We start from the raw sequence: 5530 nt of genomic DNA, 5'->3' as shown, positions 1-5530 counted from the left end.
TATGTGGTAGGTAGAGGATTCTTGTTGAATCACTTGAGAGGAAATCTGCCAGAGATTACCACTCTTGTAATAGGAGAAGTGAACTGGAAAATGTACACCTATTTGCACTGAAGTAAAAGCCTATTAGCTGATGCTGTAGGTCTGGCTGTAACCTTTGGACTCCTGCCATCATCAGAATATAAACTCATCACACTCTTGACTACATTACAGCTTTTGGATACACATAGACAACCTTGTTTTATTACAAAGCTGAAAAACCTATCCTTAGCAGCCTAGTTTACAATCCTTTGGAAGTTTGCTTGTTTTAATGAATAGGTATATTTCTAACATCAGTAGTTTTGTTTAAGTAAATAGATATAGAGCTTTATTTATTATCTTTATTTATTTACTTATTTAATAGCTGGGTTTTTTTCTATTGCACTTCAGTTTCTTGTTACTGCCAAAAAACTTCTTGAGACCAAGGCCTTTTTATTCCTTGCTGTTTGCTGAGAAATTTTCACAGTAGTTTTAAGCATTTAGAAACTCCAGAGAGATGAGTATATGAAGCTAAATTTGTGCAGTCTCCGAGTACGTCATGAATAGCTTCTTGATATAAATTCCCTAAAGCGTGAGGGTAAAGGTTACATAAAATTTTACTGAGGCAAACCTTCATTGTTCAAGGAACTATGAAATCTTACTTGCTACTCTATGTTGTAGTGAGCATGCTTCTATACCCTGTGGTTTTCCAGTTTGCTTGGGTAGGCTCTAAAGCAAGAAATCTATTAAAATATTAAAAATTATGAATTATGAATTGATGTTCATTTCAGTAAGATAAAGGAACTTTCTGCTCTTTTTCTACATTAAGATGCAGTCAAAGCTTAAAACTTTTCAATGCTTTGGTGTCATTTAACCTTGAAATAAGTCCCATTTGACAAAGAAGTCACAATGTCCATGACTTTAGGGAAATGTAATATTTTGCCATGATTGCTAATCTTTGGCAGCTTGTAGCTCTCTCTGACAAAAGTATTCCAGTATCCTTTCTGTATAACAAACAGCACAAAGCCTTCATGCTGAAATGCCAATCAGCTCATTGCTCTTGGGCCTGTATAAGTTTGAATGGCAAGTAGATGTATTGCTTTATTTTTTGTATTTAAAGCTTTAGTGTGAACAGAAATAATAAAAAAAATATTTGTTATGTTTTAATGCGATGAAAAAATCTTTCTATTATTTCTAAACCTAGCAAATACTGTAGCAGATTTTTTTTTTTACCTTTTTCCAGAGGTGTTGGTTTATTTTTTACAGAACTAGTTTTATTTGCTCATTCCTGTTCTTGCATAGAATTGCAGTCACTTTTTTGTGCACTTACTTACTTACTAGTTTTTTCATCCTTACACTGGACACGTTGTTTGTCTGATAGTCTGGGCAGGATGAACTGGGAGAAAGCAGAGGACAAGGGTCACCAACTATGGAGGGTCTCATGTCTCTTTCTTCAGTAATTTTCATTTAGCTCGGTTTTCTTTATTTTCTTATGTGTCTTTTGTACCTTCAGACAGATGGCAATGATCATGATATTTTTAATCTTTCATTCTATCCCTCTTCTTTGAATGTCATTATGGAAGTTTGTCTATTTTCTCAAAAGACTTTCCATGTTGGGATGTAGTTCATCTGTTATTTTCCTGCTTAGTGTCTTGAATTTATATGTAGATGTGTGCTATGATGTCTGATGATGTGATGATCCAGGGGCTGTTGACATCTACTATTTCTTCTTTTCTTATTCATGCTATTCCTTCTAGTATTGTCATGCACACATCTCTAGTTATACATAATTTATACCTTTCTTAATTTTTTTCTTCACAGATATCTTCAGACAAATGTGGTTTTTTTTGTATTTTTTTATGATTAGAAAATCTAGATATGAAAAATATTGACTTGATTGATCTCAGTATAGCTGTTCTTATGCTAAGCAATCTGGACTTTTAAACTGTGAAATGATTTTCTGTGCCACTTGGTTATACATTTTGAGACTGGTACTCCATGAGATATATAAGAAAATAAAGATCAATGAATCTCAATCTTTTCTCTGTGATATCTGGGAATGCAAAAGGGTAACTCTCAAAATCTTCCTTTCCTTAATTTCACGTGGTGGTATCAAATATGGCTGTCCATGGACTTAAAAATCATTATGGTAATAACTTTCAATAGGATTGCTTTTTCTTTCTAAATTGTAGAATATCAAAAGCTGCTGTGCAAGTATTTGAAGACTGACTAGGGTCTAATAATTCATTCTGTATGAAGTTTTTTAGTAGCAGTATATCATTGTACAATTGTGAGTAATAGCCCAAAAGTTTATGTTATTTTGTCAACCAAACTTGATGGAAGATCACTTATTTTTATGAAAATAGATTTTGAATTATCATTGTTTAAAAGTTTCTGCTCATTGATGGGGTTTAAAACCATTTCAGTGCTGACAAAGAATTTGGCACAGAGCTAGAACTAAATGCCCATTAGTGGTGGTAGCACACTGAAAGTGTTCCTTGGTAGGTCTTCCTCGGTAGAAGAGGATAGAGAGAACAAATCTATTGTGCTTTTCATCTCAATGCCTGGATAAAATTAGTCAGCTTAGAAGTTCATCCAGTTGCATTTATGTACTCTGCACAAAGAAATGTGATCATTGTGTAATCACAATGACATTGTGGCTGTCTATCCTCAAAATAATTAAGATCAAATATTCAGTTTCGGTGCACAAGAGGAGCTGTGGAGTTCACAGAGCCTTTTAACACTTTCCAAACTGACGGAAAGTACAATAAATCATGCTAAAATGGTCATCAGAGATGCCCAAAAGTATAGATGACTGATTACAAGTTGGTCACCACCTCTTTTGAATCATAGAATCATAGAATCACAAGGTTGGAAATGACCTACAAGATCGTCTAGTCCAACCGTCTTCACACTACCACTGCTACCACAAGCTACTAAACCAGATCTTGCAGCTCCATCATCCAGACGCCTCTTGAACACTGCCAGGGACGGCAACTCCACCACCTCCCTTGGCAGGCCATTCCAGTGCCTGACCACTCTCTGAGAGAAAAAGTTCTTCCTTAAGTCTAACCTAAACCTCCTCTGGTACAACTTGCGGCCATTTCCCCGAGACCTGTTTTATATCTGGGAGAAGAGGACAAACTCCTCTTCACCACAACCTCCTTCAGGAAGTTGTAAAGTGCAATGAGGTCTACCCTGAACCTCCTCTTCTCCAGACTAAATAATCCCAGCTCCCTCAGCCGCTCCTCATAAGACTTGTGCTCCGGACCCCTCACCAGTTTAGTTGCCCTTCTCTGGACATGCTCCAGGGCCTCAATGTCTTTCCTGTAGTGTGGGGCCCAAAACTGAACACACTACTTGAGGTGCGGCCTCACCAGTGCTGAGCACAGGGGGATGATTACCTCCCTGCTCCTTCTGGCCACACTATTTCTAATGCAGGCCAGGATGCCATTGGCCCTCTTGGCCACCTGGGCACACTGTTGGCTCATGTTCAGCTGAGCATCAACCAAAACCCCCAAGTCCCTTTCCTCTTCACAGTCATCCAGCCACTCGTCCCCAAGCCTATAATGCTGCATGGGGTTGTTGTGGCCGAAGTGCAGGACCCGGCACTTGGCTTTCAAATGAAGATGCAAGAGAATGCCAAGATGAGGAAAAGTAGAAAGTACTCAAGAAGAAACATTGTCCAAGACTAAGTGGTCTACAATAATAACAACTTAACACACAGACTGTGTAATGCTTTACATTTTGCATTAATAGGTGTTTATCTGCCTACCTATTAATCACACCTATCAAGTCTGACTGAACCATCTTTGTTCTGGGATTGTCATTTGTGTTAATGGGGAATCAAAATACCTACTGTCTGGAAGCATACAAAAATAACACCAATATTAAAGCTGGGTGGATGAGTTTCAGGCTCTGTGCGAAGACCATTTCATGTAGATGTGTTCACAGGCTGAATTTGTCTAAACACAAAGGCCATTTATATTTTCTTTTAAAACTCTTACCATTCCATTGGCTAAACATTTCATACTAAATCTTGTAATGGAACTTTTAAGGTACCTTTAATCTCTGTGGAGGAAGTATATACAACCATGATCTTCTTTATCACCGCGTCTGTTAGTGCAGCCAGACTAGCATCTTAAGTTGCAAACTATGCAACAGATGTGAGAGTTTACTGCTAGGGACTTTTGTCCCTTTTCCTTTAAGTGGTGGACAGAGCTAGTTATTGTTTCTCAGAGATAAAGGAGATTCTTTCTAACTTACAAAGGCACTATGGTAATAACTGCTTCAGAACCCATTCCTAATCTCCTCATATGTGCAGAAGAATCAGTTCCAATTTTTCTGCTTGCAATATCTAATGCAAATATGAAATTCAACAAAGACAAGTTCTGGGGTCTGACTAGCCAGGTGAATAGCTTTATGCAAAAAGTCATTGGACTCTGGTATGCCTAGGAGCCTGCAGTGTATGCTGGCAGCAAACAAAGACCAGGAGCATCCAGTTTCAGTCTAGGTACAAGAGAATCCAACCCATAAGTCGATTGAACGGAGAGGTTTTACAGTGTCTGTCCTTGTAAGATTTCAGGACCAAAGGTTGGGAAATTGGGTTTGAGCTCAGAACTGACTCTGCTTTGGTCTGAAGGCCCGGAATAGAGACCTGTGGTCTTTTCAAATCTGAATTACACTGTGATTCTTCCAATTCAATAAAACATTTCATGAATAAATAACCCTCTTTCTCTTTCAGTTCTGGTGAGTTGTATGCAGTTCTTTTTGGTAATTATTTCAAATTCTGTCATTTTAACTTAAATGTCTAGTTATTTGAATGTTTCAATATGGATAAATATTTCTTGTTCTGCCAGATTTTATGATAATCCTTCTTAGGAATAGCAAAAGTGAAGGAAACTTAGACAAGTTATATAACAATCTTGGCATTATGTAAATAGGATTGGATCTGTAGAGTGAAGCAGGTGTTGTTAAGAATCTGACATCATTCAAGACTAATTTCAGGAGTTTTAATTTGGCCAGCTTTGGTGTGATCCTATGGATTGAATGTCTTTCAGTGCTTTTGGCATGTTAGATGATGTTTTGGTTCAGTTTCATCTGAAAGGAATCCAGTCAAATTGCTACACAATTATACTGCAATGTGGACAGAAATGTTGTGAGGACAATGAACAAGTTCCTTTCAAAAGTATCCTCCTGGTCAGAGTTAAAGTGTTAATATGTAGTTAGTCATAGTTCTTTACCACCTGCACAGGAGATAAATGTATGATATGTTTTGATCACTCAGTTCAGCAGATAGTAAAATAGACCGATTCTGTTTCAGGAATACCTTGTGAGAAACCACCATTTCAAGTAAAAACCAATCAAGTAATGTTATATGGTACTAGGAATGTTAATATACAATACTTGACATTCCTAGCAGATTACATTAGTGCTTAAGAGGTACAGTAAACTTAAGAGATACAGTAAGCTTCTTAAAGGAATGCAAACCAATAGCTAGTATGAAACATGAATA

This window comes from Phasianus colchicus, chromosome 1, assembly GCF_987193195.1.
Source record: "Phasianus colchicus chromosome 1, bPhaCol1.hap1.1, whole genome shotgun sequence".
Lineage (NCBI taxonomy): Eukaryota > Metazoa > Chordata > Aves > Galliformes > Phasianidae > Phasianus > Phasianus colchicus.
Note: the sequence above shows the minus strand (reverse complement) of the source record.